Source organism: Pleurodeles waltl, chromosome 10 (genome assembly GCF_031143425.1).
Source record: "Pleurodeles waltl isolate 20211129_DDA chromosome 10, aPleWal1.hap1.20221129, whole genome shotgun sequence".
Taxonomy (NCBI): Eukaryota; Metazoa; Chordata; class Amphibia; order Caudata; family Salamandridae; genus Pleurodeles; species Pleurodeles waltl.
In genome coordinates, this window is record NC_090449.1 from 922,242,130 (window position 1) to 922,263,143 (window position 21,014).

Here is a 21,014-nt window from a genome sequence, read left to right on the forward strand (position 1 = left end):
ACCACCCAAAACCAACTACCCCAACACCACCTCCCTGAACCTCAAACAATGGCTCGACGACTGCGCCAACACCCTCACTCGACTCAAGAAAACCGGCAACACCTGCGTCAACAAGAAAGCTCCCTGGTTCACCACAGACCTTCAGGCTGCCAAACAAGAATGCCGGAAAGCTGAGAAAACCTGGCACCAAGAACAATCAGAGAGCAACTTCACCACCCTCAAATCAGCCATGCACACACACCACCAGCTCATCCAGACAACCAAAACATCTTTCTACAAAGAACAGATAGACAACAACGCACACAACAGCAAGGAGCTATTCAACACCATCAAGGAACTCACCAACCCCAAGTCCTGCTCCACCGAACCTCCCCACTCACAAGACCTCTGCGACTCCCTCTCTATCTTCTTCCACCGCAAGATCACAGACATACATGGAAGCTTCGCAACACCGTCCCACACCACTACCACCACTGACATGGTCGACCCCGTCACACCCTGCTGCACCAACGTACTGAACGCCTGGACCCCCCCCAACGATGAGGAAACCACTAAAACCATGAGCACCATCCACTCCGGCTTTCCCACAGACCCCTGTCCTCACCACATCTTCAATAAGGCCAGCCAAATCATCGCTCCCCAGCCCCAGACCATAATCAACAGCTCCTTCGAGACCGCCATTTTCCCGGAAAGCTGGAAACACGCCGAAGTCAACAGCTTGCTCAAAAAGCCCAAAGCCGACCCGAAGACCTCAAAAACTACCGACCTATCTCCCTACTCCCCTTCCCCACTAAGGTCATAGAGAAGATAGTCAACAGCCAACTTTCCCACTTCCTGGAGGACAACAGCCTACTCAACGTCTCCCAGTCTGGATTCTGCAAAAACCACAGCACCAAGACCTCCCTCATCGCCTGCACCGATGACATCAGGACCAGAATCGACAAAGGTGAAACCGTTGCCCTCATCCTCCTCGACCTCTACACAGCCTTCGACAACTTATCTCACCGAACCCTCCGCACACGCCTTTTCAACACCGGAATTCACCACAGAGCCCTGGACAGGCTCACCTCCTTCCTCTCCGAAAGAACACAAAGAGTTCGCCTCCCCCGTTCCGGTCAAAGGCCACCAAGACCATCTGCGGAGTCCCCCAGGGATCCTCATTCAGCCCCACCCTCTTCGATAGCTACATGACTCCACTCACCAACATCATCCAATCCAATGGCCTCAACATAATTTCTTACGCTGACGACACCCAGCTCATCCTCTCCCTCACGAGGAACCCCTCAACCGCCAAGAACAACCTCCAAATCAGACTCCTTACCATCACCAACTGGATGACAGCAAGCCACCTCAAGCTGAACTCAGAAAAAAACAAGATCATCATCTTCGGCCCCAACAAGTCAGCATGGGATGACTCCTGGAGACCTGCCACCCTGGGGTCGCCCCCAACACCCACCACCCATGCACGCAATCTCAGCTTAATACTAGACTCTTCACTGTCCATGACCCAGCAAGTCAATGCCATCTCGTCTTCATGCTTCAACACCCTTCGAATGATCCTCAAGACCTTCAGGTGGATTCCCGTGGAAACCAGAAAAACGGTCACCCACATCCTCGTTAGCAGCAGACTGGACCACAGCAACGCCCTCTACACGGGATCAACGGCCAAGCTCCAGAAAAAACTCCACCGCATCCAGGACGCCTCAGCACTTCTCATCCTCAACCTCCCTCGCCACGAACACATCTCTGCCCACCTCAGAGCCCTCCACTGGCTACCCGTCAACAAAAGGATCGTCTTCAAAATCCTAATCCACGCTCACAAAGCCCTCCACGACACCGGACCGGCCTACCTCAACGATCGACTTAACTTCCACAACCCGACACGCCAGCTCCGCTCCACCAACCTCGCCCTCGCAACAGTCCCTCGCATTCACTGTACCACAACCGGCGGCAGATCCTTCTCCCACCTCGCCGCCAAAACCTGGAACTCCCTCCCCACCAACCTACGTAAGACCCAGGACCTCCTGACCTTCAGGAAGCGCCTCAATACCTGGCTCTTGAGACCCTTTCGGGTGAGTAGCGTGCTCATCAAATTAATTGATTGATTGATTGATTTACAGGTCCTGGCTTTACCTAGTGCACTTTACTAGGGACTTACTAGTAAATTAAATATGCTTATCATGGAGAAACCAATCACCAATATAATTTACACAGGGAGCACTTGCACTTTAGCACTAGTCAGCAGTGGTAAATGACAAGAGTCCTAAAGCCAGCAAAAACGAAATTCAGCACAGGATCAAAAACAGGAGGTCAGAGGCAAAACAACTGGTGAAACAATGCCAAGAGTGGACACGTCTACCAGAGGACAAAAGATGGCAGCTCTTTCAGTAGCCTCTCTATAAAGAAAACAACAGCTGACAAATTCTGTGGTTGATATTATGGCCGTCTTCTGAAAGTCAGCTCATGCACACATGGGGAAGAGAGAAGTAAAACTTAATGGCCACAGGCCATGTATGTTTGTTTCTTTGTGCATGCTAGAGGCCATCTGAGAGGGGTGTGGGATGCTGGTGGTGAACTATGCTGTTAATATCTAAAACATGGTTCACAGAGGATAAGGCAGGAAGGTACCATGACAAATATTTTTCAAACTAGATGAGAGTGGAAGATTATTTTCAAACATTGGAAGGAGTCACAAGGGCACAAGGTAGGATGGAAAGACACTGAAGAGATTATTTGCAGAAATGTGTTACAATACTAAAATGAATCACAATAGAAAATAGGTATGTAAACATTTAATCATCTAGTTAAATGAAAATTGTTGTATGTTCATTAATCCAGGATTTCTTTCCTAAAATGGCTTTACGATATGGGATGATGCTTCTTAATTTATTTTACCAGTCCCCCTCTCAGATGTTTAGGTTTCATGTTATTGCAAATGCCACCGTGTTGATGCCTTCAGTGTTGAGTAAGGATCTGGTATTGCAGATGATAGGTAATAAGAGACAAATTAATTGTGGTTGACATGGTAGAATATGATAATAATAATAATAATAATAATAATAATAATAATAATAATAATAATACTATCAGTGTTGTTAGTAAGGTTATATTCTCCTTCTTAATATTATTTTGTTAGTAATGCGTCCATTACTTATAGTTAATGGCATTACTCCTAGTCCTACTCCTTCGCCTTCCTTACTTAACCAATGAAGCCCCTTGCCTCATCTAGACCCCTCCCTTTCCCTTTTAAAATGTCCCCATGCCCCAAGCCCCTGCTGTACAGAAACAAGCCAAAAAGCAACTCAGTTGACCTAAACAGGGAGGGGGGAGGGAGTAGGACTAGGAGTAATGCTATTAACTGTAAGTAATGGACACATTACCTCCCGTCCCTCCCTTGCCTTCCTTACTTAACCAATGAGACATAGCAAGTAATCAGGAGACCGACCACTGAGTTGCAATATAGAAAGAAACTTAAATTACAACCAGGGAGGACACAAAAAACACCTCTATTCCCTCATAGAGGATAATACCCTGTGCCCTAAAACTGACTCCAGATGCTGTAAGTCAGCAATCCTTGAATGCTGAACATAGTGGAGGGAGTGGCCCAAGTAGCAGCCCTACAAAACACCACCACCGCCCAGTAAGCCAGCCACCGTAGCTGCCATACCCCGAGTGGAGTGACCCTGAAACCCAGGAGGAGGCACCACCCTTTCAAAGCATAGGCCAGCAACTCCACAGACTGGAAACATCGACCCAAAGAAGCAGCAGAAAGCGGTCCCCCCTACCAAGCAGGACCAAAAGCTCCAACAAGGAATCTCCTTGCCGGAAGTTATCAACCACCTGAAGGTACCACAACAAAGTCCGACAGACATCCATATAAAGCAACCTGACCTCCTCCACCGAGGAGGGGGCCGGACAAAGAACAGGTGGGACCACCTCTAAGTGGGCATGAAAAGTGAAAGACCTCTAAGTGATAAAGGAGGGAACGGAAAAATGAACAACCTGATCTGGAAAAATCATGCAAAAAGGGAATCAGCAGGATAAAGCACCTAACTCCCCTAAGAGCCTGCCAAAAAGTAATAGCAACAAAAAAAAACAAGGCATGAAAGACAAATGCTTCAAATAAATGTCTACCAGAGGCTCAAAAGGGCGAGCCCAATAAGACCTCCAACACCAACTGGAGATTCCAACTGGAAACAAACTCACAGGCCGAGGGAAGAAGTTCAACAGCCCTCAAAAAAATACAGGCATGAAATTCCCGTCATCCCTCAAAATGAGCCCAGGACCCCGAAAGGCCTGGATTTCAGCCCATTGCACCTGCAACATAGCCACAGACAAACCCTGCCGACCCCACCTTGTAAAAACTGCGTCACCAAAAACAGAGAAGCCACAGTAGGATCAACCTGCTGTTGCAAACACCCAGTGGAAAAACCTACCATCAGCGATCATAGGAACGCAAAGTGGACTTAGGCCTAGTGGACTGCAAGGTCACAACCAAAGGACCAGGCAACCCCAGCACCGTCAAACCTCACCCTCCAACCTGTCAAATACAGCCTCAGCAAGGATCCCTGGGAGAGGCATGCAATGACAGAGGATAGGGGTGGAGAGGAAGAACCCGCACCGGTTCGCTGGACAACAGCTATAGCAAAGGGAACCAATTCACCTAAGGCCAATGTGGGGGGGGGCAATCAAAAGCACCCAAGTCCCCACCCTCCGGACACATACTGGTCAAGATCAATAGAACGGAAAGGGGGAAATGAATAAAGCAGACCCTGGGGCCACCAATAAGTCAGCCGTCCACCGCCAATTTGGGGACCGTTCTGACATCCGGAGAGTCCAAAACCACCATACCTACTCCGAACCCAGCCAAGCTCGCCATCCGGAAAGACTGGCATTTGTCGTCAACACAATAGGAACTGAAGGAAACAGAGGAACCCCCACCCGGACATGATCCCGCACCAGCCACCAATCCAACTCCCTGCAAAAAAAAAAACGACACAGGAATCCACGCCTGAAGATGGCAAGGATACGGAGACCAATGGGAGAGAATCCAGTGGACCAGATAAAGTAAAAGACCCTGAACCAAGAAACCAGAAACCCCACCGAAGCCAAATGACCCTGCAGACGTATCCAAAGGAGAGCCCTGGGACGTACATGTGCCAACACAGATCCCACCTGCTCCTGGAGGCACCGCAACCTTCTCTCAGACACAGTCACCAACCCCTGCAAAGGTAGAAACCGAGCCCTGATGAATACCAAGTCCTGGGAGGGCACCAAATCTGATTCCCTCAGTGTAATAAAAAGCTGTGACACTGGAGGTTCCGGAAAACTCCAGTTGCATGCACAAGCAACTGGAACACGCAGGGAGCCAGCCCCAAAGGATCATCTAAAGAAGGATGCATGAACAACCCCGTGCATGAAGAAGAGCCAACAGAGGAGCCAGCACCTTTGTGAAGACCCGGTGAGAGAATAGGAGGCCCAAAGAAAGAACACAGAACCAGAAATGGTCCCTCACAATGGAAAACTGCAGGAACTTTTGAGAAGACTCTGAAACAGGGATGTGAATTTATGTATCCTGCAGATCCAGAGAACCCAAAAAAATCCCCAGCCAAAGCAGAGAAACAATCAACTGCAGAGCCAACAACCAGAAATGTACAGTCTAGATCCAACAATACACCCATGTGAGAACCAAGATGGGACAAAAAAACCCTGACATCTTACGAACGAGGAACAGGACCGAAGAAGCCCCACTACCGCGTTATCCCAAAGGCACCCTGGAGATGGCAACCTTCGAAAGCAAGTTCTAGACCCCGTCGAGGAGGGCTGATCTCCTGCCACTTATCACCGGCAAGGGTGTCCGAAGAACCCCAGTATCAGGAGGAACAATATCAAACTCATTGGAGCAGCCATACTCCACAATGTACAGCACCCAGAGATCAGTGAGAACCTCACTCCAAACAGACAAACATTGCTGCAGCCAACCCCCTACCGACCAAGTAACCCAATGACTGTGAAAGGCAGGAGCCCCTCCAGGAGGCCCCACACGTGCATGGAACAGACCACGTAGGAGAAAAGCGAGGCAGAAATCTAAGGTTCTGGATGGAAAGAACCGTGGGCCAAACACTGGAGGAGGCCGCGGATGGGACTGCCACCCCATGCTAGATGAGGAACCCCCTTTACATAAGTTAAAGCATATTCCAGTCCTCTAAAAGCTGTAGAATCATTGCTGGCAATCAAACCCCAACAGCGCCTGACCCCCCAATATGAAGTCTCAGAAGAGCAGCCCTCACCCCTAGGCCCCCCTTCCACTGCCGTAACTATAGAAACCACTGGGCCACAAACAAGTCCCCAGAAGCCATAACTGAGGTGCAGACAGTACCAGAAGACACGACCTCCCTCAATCAAGCTAGGAGCTCCATAACAGCTAATAATTCAAAACATTCAGAGCCCACCAGGACTGCCACCGCAGGCGTGCCCAAAGTCCTGAACCAAAGACTGCATAGAAAATGCAGAAAAGATACCAGTCCGTAGAGCCAAACTATTAGTTGAAAAAGCCCATTGCAGCCCAGAGTCAACCAAACAATCAGTGGCATAAGTAGGAACATTGTCTCCTGGGTTGACTGCAGGTCTAACAAATAACGCACCTAGCCAGGAAACCAGCTTAACGGAAGGAGGCAATGCATCCTCCTGTTCCGTCAGATAAAAACACTGAAGAAAATGAGGAACCTGGGCTTCATCCACCACCATCCATTCACGGAAAACCATATCATTAACAGGTCCCCAGAAAAAAAAGAGAAGGGGTAACCTACAGAGGAAACAGATGGAACTCTGCCTCAGCCGGCGGAAAGAAAGGGAAGCCCAGAACATCCCTCACAAGAGCCACAATGTCCTACATCTCCGCGCAGGACACATTCAACCTACCAGAGGAAGCAGAAGGAACTCCACCCTCCGAGGAAGAAGAGTGACCAAAGAAACCTGAGACATAGATGGGCGACCGGTTCGGGCAGCCCCAACTTGGAGGGCCCTGGGCACAGGCACTTCCATCATGGCACAAACTTCCTCCCAAGACATGAGAGACGCAGGTCTGTCCACCACACCCCTGGCCTTACGGGGCATTGGCAAGGGAACAGGAATTTCCACCCTGTCTAAGGACAAAGAGCAAGACAAAATGCGCCTCTGCTTACTACCCTTTGCTCCGCCATGAACCACACCACAAAATGCCCTGTATCTGCATTTTACTATGAGAAACAAAAGCGGAAGCCAAATATAGGGGAGAGAACCACCTCAAAACACCAAGAAAAAGGAGGCCAACAAAGTTCCTCCAAACAGTGCAAAACATGGAAGGTAGAAAAAGCAGATCAAAAACCTGCTCTTACCCTCCACAAGTTGATCTGCAAGCCACCATGGACGTGAGCCGCTTTGCAAGGCGTCGCCCCGGAAGTGCAGCCCCAGACACAAGAGAGCCGGCCGACACCAACTCCCGGAAGTCATGTCAGTCAAGGGAGCTGCGCACCTGACACTGAGATGCCACCAGGCCAGGGATCGCCGCCAGAAGCACCACAGCCCACCGCAATGGAAAACATGAAGCTCCCCCAGGCTCTGCCCTGGAGGAGAAAGAGAGGTAAGTCTAATGGGAGACATAAGAAAGCATTAGGAGTTTGGGGTGCAGGGACTTATTAAAAGGGGAAAGGAGAGGTCTAGGTGAGGCACGGGCCTCATTGGTTAAGTAAGAAAGGCGAGGGAGGGACGGGAGGTAATGGTATTATAAAGCACCTATTGGTAAGGGTGTCCTAAATTGAGATTAATCAGTGGAAAATGTTTGAAGCTAGCCATGATTAAAACACATATGTTTTAAATGACTTTCTGAAACTAAGGTGGTCAGAGATCTCTTTCAGGCAAGAAAGGAGTGAATTCCAGTGTGTGGCCACTAAGTGCCTGATGTACAAAGCATTGTTATGGTCACAAACAGCCCAAGTCACAGAATTGGGCTGTTTGCTACTAGAAAAATGCTTTTTCAAATGTATAAAAGCAAAATGTGATTTGGTAACTTCTTATCACATCGCAATTTCCCTTCCAAATATTGACTCAGTATGGTATTTATTATTGTTTTGCAACTGAATTCCAGTTACAAAACAGTAATACTTCACTACCATTTTAAAGTGGTGGTAAATGGGGCGTGGCTTGATGCCGTAAGAAGATGACCACTTCCTAATGTAGCTCTGGGCTCGACGGAGGAGACAGTTGACCTGCGTTTGGCTTCCGATACTTAGGGTATAATTTCTTGAAGAAACCAACATGGGGGGCATCTTCTGTTTGAGATGCTTCCTTTTTGAAAATGGAGCAGCGTTTGGCTTTCGTTTGGTGGTGGGCACCCTGTCTGACTGAGCTGGGCCTGCCATGTGGTTCTTTCTTCTGTGTTATCTGAAGGCTGCCTAGGAATGACCTTTTCAACCAATCTTCTCACTTTCTCCAGGTATTTTTGCCAATTTTTCTGCTGCAGCTAAAGTATTTTTGGCATTGTACTACAATTGAAGATATTTTTTTAATATCAACCACAATTTCTTTTTCAGGTCACTACTGCCATTTTGTGCCTTTCTGTTCGCCGCTAAATAGACTCTTACCTGATGAGGTTTATTAATTCATGGAATATTATTTGGCATTCTTTTGGCATATTTTCTTACTTCTGATATGTTCTGATTTGTTGCTGGCCTCTCATCACATGATACATAGAGAACTAATAATTAGCCTATATATCAGTGTTTTGGTGTTTGGCCTTCTTGTTCCTCATCCGATCGCATGGTGACCTACATTTTATATAAATTGCTACTTTATACAGGGAGAGTACAGACTTGGAAATCTTTCCACACACCACTGCATCTTATTGTGAAGCTCCCTGACTCAAATTCATTCTTGTGGCCTGATTTAGATGTCGGCAGAGGGGAATACTCCATCACAAATGTGACTGGTATTCCATCCAACATATTACAATCTCATTCTATGCTATGGGGATCGTAATACGGGTGACGGATATCTGTCACAATTGTAACAGAGTATTTCCTCTGCCGACATCTAAATCAGGCCCTCAGCCTTGTGGAACGATATGGAAAGTTCAGACCCTCCTCCAGAGAGTCCTTCAACTTCTACCGCATTGGGTGTTCATCTGTCGGCAATTAGTTCCTCAATATCAAATTCAAAGTCAAGTGGCAATCCAACCTCATCATCGCACAAAAGATTTAAAAAAGATACTCTCGCACCAGTAAAAACTCCAACTACTATGGATCTTGTTTTGGAGAAATTTGTGCTCTTAAACTCTATATGGAGGAAACTAATCAATGTCCGCAAAAGATGATAAATGGTCTCTCTTGGTTAATAGGGTCACGGACAGAGAAAATATAATGGAAATCCTGCATGATGTCCATATCAACTTCAATTATTACAATCTGAAAATGTGAACCTAAAAAACAAGCAGAAGATCTTGAAAACTGAAGCAGACACAAGGATTAGGGATTGGCGGAATGCATGGAAAGCAGACGCAAGGATTAGGGATTGGCAGAGGGCCGGAAAGCTCTGGCCTTATCTAGTTTTTGCATTCTTTCATTCCTGAGGTTCTTGGAATGCCAGATTCCACCTCTTTGGATATTCAATGAGTTCATAGATTGGCTCATGTTTCAAAACTTCTAGTGAATCTTTCGAAACCTAAAAGAGTTATAATACTTTACCTTGAATATACTGACTTGTTGAAGGTTCTTCAGGCAGCAAAGAGTAAGGATTGCATTTTCTGGCTAGGATCTATCTTGTTTTTCTCTCAAGACTATTCCAAAGTTACTGCTGATCAATGTAAGAAATTTGTAGAGATGTATCCAGCTTTCAAATCCCTTAATGCAAGATATTGACTACTCCATCCTTGTTTACTTCCCTGGCAGAAAGGATACTGGCAACAGGAATACTAATTTCTTTCGCCAGAACAGGATTCCACAACCCCCCCTCCATGTAGGAGTCCCTTCCACCCCGATCCCATCAGAAGCCCCCACCCCCACAAGCAGTGACACCCCTCTCCCCAACCACCGTACTGACCCCCGATCCCCATACTGAACCCCCGATCCCTGTACTTGCTCCCTGCGCCAGATCCATGCACGCACACACCCCACTTGCATACATACATCCACACTCACAATGTTGTAATACGGCGGGAGGGCGGTGTTGTGGTGACGTGGGGGTAGGGTCGGAGCAAGCTCCACCAGACCATCGACCTCCAGTATGGCTGCTGGCGTTTTCCCCGCCAAATAGTGGCGAAGGGCAACCAACAGTCATAATATGATGGTCTTCAGACTGCCAATACTCGCGGTCATATGGCAGCGGTGACTTCGGTGGTCTACTGAATAGACCGCTAAGTCATAATGAGGGCCTTTGTCTTCACATCTTATCAATTCAGAAATTGGATCAATATTAATTTTGGATCATGCAACAGTTGTCATACCGATTTGTCAAGGTCCTAAATGATGGAGGTTTAACAAATCGTTACTCCCAGATATTCCATTTAAACTAATATTTGAAAATGTTGTAGATGAATTCTTGCTCTTCAATGATATTCCAGATGTATCCCCTCACATCCTATGAGATTTCTTTAAAGCAACAGCTAGGGATCTCACTTATATAAAGCTAATTATCAGAAATCTACTTATCTCTTAAATGATATCAAGAAACGGGAGCATCTGCCTCTAAATCCAAAACATGTCTAAATTAATTAATTTAAGCTAAGTTTCAATTTAGCAATTTTTCTACAGAGGATACAGCATCTTATCTTGTTAAATCTAGTGCAAAATATTACGGAAGTCAAAATAAAATGGGTAAACTATTAGCTAATCATTTTAAGATTAGAAAAAGAAATGACTAGAATTTATAATATTGTAACAGATGATTATGAATCTCTTGTTAAAGTTTAAGATATTTTAAAGGAAATCACAAATTATTATTCTAAATTATATACACCTAGAATGATTCCATCTCTTGATTCTCTTACGGAATATTTTCGCCTATTCAAAAAGAGCGTAAGCCTTCTATGGAGTTCTCTCATCTGGAAGATGAGATTACTGCCAAAGAAATTTTACATGCAATGATATTAATCAAAAAGAGGAAAGCCCCGGGTCCTGATGGATTTTCTGTCAAATTTTATCTTAATTTTTCATCACATTTAATACCAAAACTACTTAAATTAAATTATTTTTGTCCTTCATAGATAATAGACATGCAGAGGGCACATTTGAAGATGCCTTGATTTGTCTTCTCTCCAAAGAGGGTAAAAGCCTCAATCTATGCAAAAGTATCGACCCATTCCTTTACTTAATTTAGACTATAAAAGGTTTGCCAAATCTTTTGCAATCTGCTTTGATCCTTTATTACCTAAACTGATCACAAGAGAACAGTGTTGGCTAAAGGTAGAAACTTATCAGATGATAGTAGACTCTCCTATAACAATTTAGGCACCTCTCATTAATACAGATAGTCACTAGTTGCTATCTCTCTAGATGCGGAAAAAGCATTTGATTGTATAGGTTGGCCTTGTTTTCTAAGTACCTTAGATAGTTTATTTTTGGCCCTTATTTCTCAATTTGGGTTCTATCTTATATTCATCTCCAAGAGCCTCCATTTTTGTTAATGGAGTTTTATCTTATTAATTTTCACTAGCCAGAAGAGTTAGACAAGGATGTTTTCTATTGCCTTTACTTTTTATTCTGACTCTTGCACTGCTTTTGCCTAACATTAACCAAAACCCTGATACAGAAGGGTTTTGATACAGAGATAAACAGGTGAAGGTGGCAGTATATGCTGATGACATATTATTGTTCATAGCTAACCCATCTTCTTCTTTACTGGCATTCAAAATTAAAGTAGATCAATTTACAACAGTTTCTGGATATAAACTTTATTCAGATACATGTAAAATACTCCCTCTAACTAAATTCTCTTTTAAACATTACTTCAGTGGATACATATTATGCTCGGACTCCACAGAGAATAAAATATTTAGGTTTCTGGTTTACAAACAATATTAAAGAAATAATTTATTTTAATTTTATTTCAATGATTATAAAGCTCAAACCCATCACATCTAGATGGAATCCATTGTTTTTAACTTGGTAGAGAAGATTGGACTGAGGCAAGATAATGTTAGTGCTCATTGTACTTATCGCATTAGTTAATGCCCATGTGCACATTCAAAGACATTACATTAATTCAATGTTGCTATCTTATCTAATTTTTTATGGAACTTTAAAGTTCATGAGTTGTATCTTCCTAATGTATAAAAACCCAAAGATTTGGGTGGACTTCATATTTTAATTGTCTTTCTTATCACACAGGTTTGCTCATTTATCAATCAAGGTATTTTACACAAAACCGTATTCTTGATATTCATCCACTATGGATGGAAGTTGAACTATCTCTCTTACCCCTTTTTCAATGGAGAAATATTTATTGTTCACTATAAGGCCCCCCTTCTTATCATTCCCTGTTTTAAGGTTCCCATATAAACAACTACACCCAATTGCAGATGTACATACTACCAAAAAAGATATATTTTCGGAGCCCTCTTTATGGTTCAATGATTTGAATACATTTAAAGGGAGACACATCTTTTGGAAATCTTAGAGGGACAAGGGTCTGTTTAGGGTTAAACAGTAATGAATAATTACAAATGTATTCCTCGCCAACAGGGACAGATACCATACACTTTTGCCAAGAATTATGCAATAATACCAGATAATATTTCACAAGCATTGCAATCCTTCTTTTCTAATGTTCGAGTTGATCTTTCTATGCTGCAAATTTCCCAATGTCTATCTTCCTCCACTTCAGCTTCCAAAATCTACAGAGCCCTCATTGCATCTACCTATTCCTGTGACAAACAAAAATTAAGCTTCAATGAGAAATTAATTTTAATTTCTCCTGGGATACACAACAGCGGAATAAAATCTGGACAAAAAAATCTTCTAGTGTAACAAATATTAATCAAACTTTAATTTTTGCATATAATAGACTTCTTATTACACCTATGTTTTTATATAAAATAAATCCTACTACTGCATCAGACTGTTAATCACCATCTACCAATTTATATCATCTTCTTTTCTCCTGTACTCATATTCATCGATTCTGGCTGAAAATGTGGTAACAGATTAATATTATTTTTTGTACCACTTTTCTGTTTCTACAGAATGTTTCTACTTTTCCTGTTGAAATTATTGATTTGTTGTTAGCTGTCGCTTTTCAATAAATAGCCAAAAATTGCAAAGCCTGTTCTGTTTAATTTCAAGAATGGTTATATAGTGTTTGTTACAATCATTGCCTAGAGAGAGCATACTTTCAACCTATGTCTTTAGTGATACAATGAGACTCCATGTTGTTTTCTAGATGATATAGCTCTCATGTCTACTCTACTCATCATCCATCTGTTATTAACCCCTTCACTGCCAAGCCTTTTCACCCCTAGGTGCCAGGCCTTTTTTTGGCTATTTGGGGCAGTTTGTTCTTAGGCCCTCATAACTGTTTGTCCACATAAGCTACCCTCACCAAATTTGCATCCTTTTTTTCAAACATCCTGGGGATTCTAGAAGTACCCAGAGTTTGTGGGTTCCCCTTGAGGAGACCAAGAAATGAGGCAAAATACAGCGAATATTTTGTTTTTTTTGCAACAAAAAAAAACGGAAAAAAGTGCTGCAGAAGAAAGCATGTGTTTTTTTCCCCCTGAAAATGGCATCAACAAAGGGTTTGCTGTGCTTCAATCACAATCTTGCCAGCCTTCCGGAACAGGCAGACTTGAATCAGAAAACCACATTTTTTAACACAATTTTGGCATTTTACTAGGACATACCCCGTTTTTACTATTTTTTGTGCCTTTAGCCTACTTCCAGTTAGTGACAGAAACTGGTGCAAAACCAATGCTGGATCCCAGACAGCTAAACATTTCTGCAAAGTAAACACAATTCTGAATCCAGAAAGGGGTCATTTGTGTATATCTTACAAGGTTTTCCTATAGAAAATAACAGCTGGAAAAAAATATTGAAATTGAGATTAAAAAACAGCCGTTTTAGTCTGAACTTTTTCCTGTGATGTTATATTTTCAAAAGCAATATACCGTTATGTCTGCTGGAGCTTTCTGGCTGCAGTGATATAAAGCGCTTGTAGGTTCATCGAGAGCCAGAGGTACCCAGCGCCAATAAAAGAGCTGCACCTTTCAATGGATTTTCATTCTATACCGAGAATACAGCAATTCATATGGAGAAATATAAAGAGTGAAAAATAAGTATCAAGGAAACCTTTGTATTTCCAAAATGTGCACAAGATAAGGTGTTGAGAAACAGAGGTTATTTGCATATCTCTGAATTATGGGGTCCCCATACTAGCACGTGAATTACAGAGCATTTCTCAAATAGTTGTCTTTTTTACCCCCTGTCCTACATTTGGAAGGAAAAAGACAAGGGGAAATAACACTTGTTCTGCTATTCTGTATCCCCCAAGTCTCCTGGTAAAAATGGTACCTCACTTGCATGGGTAGGCCTAATACCTGCGACAGGAAACTCAACATTAACACATCACATTTTTACATAGAAATCTGATGTGTTTATTGGAAAGTGCCTAGCTGTGGATTTTGGCCTCTAGCTCAGCGGTCACCCAGGCAAACCTAGCAAACCTGCACATTTCTGAAAACTAGACACCTAGGGGAATTCAGAATAGGGTGACTTGTGGGGCTCTCACCGGATCCTGTTACCCAGAATCCTTTGCAATCCTCAAAATGTGGGAAAGAAAACACTTTTTCCTCACAATTCGGTGATGGAAAGTTCTGGAATCTAACAGGAGACACAAATTTCCTTCCACCCAGCATTCCCCTAAGTCTCCGGATAAAAATGGTACCTCACTTATGAGGGTAGCCTAGTGCCCACGACAGGATATGCCCCAAAACACAACATGGACACATTACATTTTTCCAAAGAAAACTGACCTGTTTTTTGCATAGAGCCTAGCTGTGGATTTTAGCCTCTAGCTCACCCGGCACTTAGGAAAACTTAGCAAACCTGGACATTTCTGAAAACTAGACACCTAAGGGAATTCAGAATTGGGTGCCTCGTGGGGCTCTCATCAGGTTCTGTTACCCAGAATCCTTTGCAAACCTTAACATTGGGCAAAAAAATAGTTTTTCCTCACGTTTCGGTGATGGAAAGTTCTGGAATCTGAGGGGAGCAACAAACTTCCTTCCACCCTGCATTCCCCCAGGTTTTCGGATAAAAATGTTACCTCACCTGTGTGGGTAGACCCAGTGTCCCCATTAGGAAATGCCCCAAAATACAATGTGGACACATCAAAATGATCTATTACAAAACTACCTGTTTTTGTTCGGGGGGGTCACCTGCATTTTTTGGTCCCGAATGCAGCGGTCATCTATGGAAACCTATCAAACCCAGACATTTTTTTAAACTAGGCACCCGGTGAAGTCCTGGGAGGTGTGGCTTGCATGGATCCCCCAACATTACTAAAACAAATCTAGGCTCATCTGCCCCCAAGGGAGGCAGAACTTCCCAAAAGTGCTTTGCCCCCTTTGTGGAGGTGACCCTTCCCTAAGGTGCCTCCCCACACACACAGTAACAATCCCTGGAGTTCCAGTGGCTTCAGCCTAAAAATAAGAGGCCGATCTGCCCCCAATGGGGGAAGAAATGGCAAAAAACATTATGCCGCCTCAGGGGACCAACCCTTGCCCATGGGGCCGCTGACTGACACATAAAACATTAAAAAATAGAAACATAAACAAAATCACTGGTGCCTAGTGGGCATTCCTGCTGCCCGATCATATCGCGATCGGACAGCAGGAATCCAGAAAGAAACATCGAGGGAAAGGAAAACCCTTTCTTTTCCCCCAATGCCTCTTTTATTGCAATCCCACCACCCCCCACCGGAGGAGAAACTTAACTCCTTCTCCTTTGCAGCGCTGGAAGCAAATGGTTTCCAGCACATTGGGGGGCCTCTAATGATGTCACCATGCGATCGTGTGCTGACGTCATTAGATGGGGCAGGGAGAGTGAGGGTGGAAGGGGAAAGGATTCCCCTTCCATCCCTGCCCATGGGAGGGGTTGGGAGGCCCTTTGGAGGAGCACTAGTGCTTACCCCGAGGGCCGGGTGCAAGACGTAACAGTTATGTCCTGGGCACCGGAGCGGTGCTGCCCAGGATGTAACTGTTATGTCCCAGGCACCCAAGGGGTTAAGATTCCTTGAATGCTGTTATATTATTTGCTTTTGTATATTTAGTGTATTTATTGCCTTTGTCTTTTAGTCTTATATATTATTTGATGTTCTAATGTAATTAATGTATGACTTATACAATAGCTATGCTGCTTTATTTGGACTTTTTTCTAAGCATTTTCTTTGTTAACATTTCTCTTCTCCTTCTTCCTCCTATTTACTTTCTAATTCCATGCTATTGTCCTTAATATATACATTGTCATCATTGTACATTTATTTGTCAGGTACATCTTTCATTCCCTGTTACTGTTTATTAATATTTGTATTCTTATTAATAAATTATATTTAAACCTAAAAACTGGTGCTAATCCTTTTCCAATTGGTAACGGGGCCTTGTGTGTCCCTGTCACCTTTGAGAATTTGAAAAAAATAGTTTTTAAGTGCAGACAGTGGTCCCATGGATCACTGTCTACTCTTAAAAGAGTCATTCTTTTCTTCTCAAACACATCCCATTTTCCTTTTAGGAAAACAGGAAATATTTTTCAAAAACTGCTTAATTAAAAAGCAATCACAGACATGGTGCTCTGCTGTCCTCAGTTGGCCACCATTCCTGGGATGGCTTTGATCCCCAATGGGTCACAAAATGTGACCTACCTCATTCATATTCATGAGGTAGATGATTTGCGACCAATTAGGATTTGCTGTTTTGGAAAAAAAACTAATAATACTTTAGGAATACTGATTTCCTAGTTGAAGATAACTGGTCCAGCATCATGGAGTGACTGATGGACTGGGCAGTGAGATTTAAAGAAAACTTAGCTCGCTAGAAAGCCAGTGTAGGTGAGGTCTACATGGGGAAATATGAACCCTTAAGTACTAATCACAAATATCATGCATGGCCCAGTTTTAAATCAGCTGAAGCCTGTGGAGTATTTTTTAGCTGTTTTTCGGTGTCTCTTCAATATTATTACTATCATCATCATAAGCAACTTTATCTTTATATGTAGGTGCAGGAATTGGAATGTAAACACCTAGCTCTTAGATCAAAAGCACTGTATTTGGCTAAGAAGAACCGATTCAAGATCATCTGTATATAGCTGGTGGGAGGTTTAACCTGCCAAACTATACCAGATTAGGTGACATTTGGAGACCTTCATATACAGGTACAACAATGACACACATTGCAGTAATATACTTCGCCAAATGTTGTTTGATTGTCTAAACTGTGCGAAGCTCTAGAGGAAGCTCAGTGCTTGGAACATCCATGGACATCATTTAGGGGTCACCAGGGATTGAAGCAGTGACCCCAGGCTTTCACTTTGCTACCCCTGGCACTGCCTTTGTGACCCCTGGCCTCAGAGGTGTCAAATTCAGTGCCAGGAACACAGCAGAAGCTGGGACATCAATAAAGACTCCACTCTTTGGTTTCTGTCAATGTTTTATTACACTAATAGTGAATGATAATATATTATTCACTATTAGTGTGATACAAATGGAGAATGAGTAGCTTGAAGAGGCCCTTCCACAGCAGCTGAGGTAAGTAAAAAAACGCTTTTAAATGTATGCCATGTGGGTGCTTGTGGGTGGGGGTGTGTTTATGTGAGATTGTATATAAGTGTGAATTTGGGTGTAAGTATGTGTGCATGAGTGAAAGTGGAGGTCAAAGGTTGTGTGATGTCACTTCTGCTACCCCTGGCATTTTGGTGGATTGATGTCCATGGGAACATCCCGTCACACTTCCTCAGAATCATCGAGACCTTACACAGTCAAACATGGGTGCGGATTAACCTTGGTGATGGCTTCCGACTGTCAAGAAGGATATATACCAACAAGGTTTAAAACAGAGGTGTATGCTAGCCCCATGCCTTTTCAACCTTTTTCTGGCCGACCTTTCCCCTGCTCTTGATGAAATTAAAAGCCATGCCCCCTACCCTGGCACCTTAGTGGTCTTATACAGCTTGACCAAAGTTGACCTTCAGAGACTGATAAACACACATTGTAAACATGCAACACAAAATGGCATGGTCATTAATTGGAAGAAAACTAAGGTGCTGATGGTTGGCAATACATCCAAGAAAAAAGTAACTTGCCACCTTGGCACACACATCATTGAAGTAACAAACAAATACAAGTACCCAGGGTTTCTATTGAACGATAGGGGTAAGGCCAACAAACAGCTGTGAGCTATTACAAACCAAAGCTATTCCCTGATTGCTGTCTTTATCACTGTGTAAGAGGCTGAAAGGCCCAACATTCGATCTATTGCTGAACGTTATGGCAGCCAAAATTCTGCCAACTTTGACATACGTCAGTGAGGCTCTTTCAGGCTGCGACTCAGCCTTATTAGACAAACTCCAATCAAAATCTAGTTATGTATTTAACTTAACAAGGAACATCTCCCCTAGCTCAATTTGCCTGAAGTTCAGCCTTAAAAGACAATCAGTTGGGTGGTAGGGAGCAATAGCCAAGATCTGCTTTAAACTAAGACAAGTTGAAACCAACACTCTAATCATCTTGTGGTTAGCAATCATTTAGGAGGCTAGTAGCAGCAGTTTGAAAGAAGTCTTGGACCAGTCGTTAAAAAATTTGCAACTTGAAAACATCTGGGCTTTGACACCTTCATATAATGTCTTCAAAGACCTAGTGAACTCAGCAACAGTTAAAATCAAATTTCTAAAGGATAAAGAGGAGTTCCCTAAAAGAGGTCACGCCTGGATGATCATCAATAACTACTGTAAACTAATGCGAGCACCGTGCTTAGCCTGCACATAACCGCTACACTTGAAACTTAAATTGCTGCAGTGTCTCCTGGGTTGCCTTCAATCTCTAGCAGAAAAACCAGCATGGATATGTTCCAGGAACGTAGGATGCTGTTTATGTGGGGCAAACATCGAGAACCTGCTGCACTTAACTTGCATTTACCCCGAGCTGACCACGCATAGGAGACTCCTCCTTAAATCCCTATTCAAAAGTACAGGGATTCGCACATACAGGCACACCGTCATTTCCTTTCTAGAACCTGACAAACTGCTGCTACATGAAATTTTTAAACAAATTTGAACGGAAACTGTCCAGAAATCAAACAAGTGTATTGCGACCCAGTGAAACTGCCTTTTAACTGGGCGCTGGCCACATCTCTCCATTCTTCCAAACCTTGGTCTCCCTGGAAGCCCCGTATGTTTCTCTGGAAAAAACTCAGTCTTAGCCCTAAAACCAGGGGCCGCTCAAGGCCCCCAGGGTTTCCAAAGAAAGCCACTAACAAAAGCAAGTTACTTTTTGGGCCAGGCTGCTAGCTGGAGATTAGCTGAGCCTTGAAACACCTTACTATCCTGGCCATGGCATCATGGATTTTACGACAAAGCCATCCATAGGTTTTTACCTACTGTATATCTGGGTGAGGTTTTACTTTGACATTGTCTGCGATTACGTTCTTGGAGTTTGCTCTTTTAACCTAGGCCCAAGAGGGGTAGCTAATGAAGTCATGTGCTTGGTGGCTACTGGGACGAACCTACGCACAAACAGCAGCGGCTGCACATATGCACCTTATTCTACCATTGCCTAATAGACGCTGCTGAATAAATGGCTTAAGTGGCTGACGGTGCTAGTTGGTTAACAACCATTAGGCTTTAGCATCCATCCTTCCTGGCCATGCCTATTTCAAAACAAGTCCCGGGGGACCTCTAGTCAACTCCAGTGCCTGGCAACTCCTAGGTAGCACACTTGCACTTTAATTAGCTGCTGCACGTCTGTACTTTAAGCCAACTTCTGGTCTCTTCAGATATTCCTGATGAAATGGTCGCAAGTGGGGCAAGGTGCAAGTCGGAAAATAGCTTTTTATGATAGGAGCCCCGTGTGATACAAATGCATCCACGCATCCCTTTTTAATTCTAGGGTCACCGAGCTCTATGCCAGCACTTTAATGTAGGTCTCAGGGAAGCCCACAGGCTTCAGCTAATCCTTGAATAGGACTCCGTTCTTTGATGTATATGCTAGTTGTCTTATATTATGGTCTTCTTTTCATACATTTTAAGAATGTTTTACCTGTTCCTTCTTTGTAAGGTTTTAATTAATCGAATACAAATAAAGGTTGACTGGACTTGAGTACCTAGCCACATGTTGTTCCCTGAATACCCGTCCCACCTAAAAATAATTGGTAGGACTATTTTTATAGTATGTTTAAAACAGACCTGAGTCAATAAGGAATATTATATTTTCAGGATAAACTTAGCACTTGTCGTGAGGGGGACTAACTCTCCAGAAATATTGAATCTTCTGTGTGGAGATTACATAAAAATACACAAAATGATTGCCACCTGTCTTAGAACAGGTAATTACCACACATAGCCAAAGCTGGTAGTTTCTCGCAGTTTTTACATCTACTCTTCTCATGCATAACCGCTAATTGCATTTCTGTTTAAAAATGTCTAAATATGAAATAAATAATTGGTCTTTGAGGCAATGCTCTCATATCTTGAGATCACTGGCATTTCTAATTCCTAAAACAGATGGAGTTGCTGTCAGGAAACTGACCAATATACCTGCCACGCCAGACGTACAATGAGTGCAACAAGCTCGCCGCCCTTCAAGTTGGAAAATGTGAGAAAACCTAATTGGTTAAAGCAGAAGGAAAAGCATAATACATTCTGAGTTAAGGGTGTCGTTGATCCTACCATAAAACATCTAGGACGAGAAAGTGCTACATAATAAACTATGTGTTGCTGTTCCCCGCAATCACTCATGCCTCGCATTCTGATCGACTGCAGGTTCCGAATTACTGAGAAAAT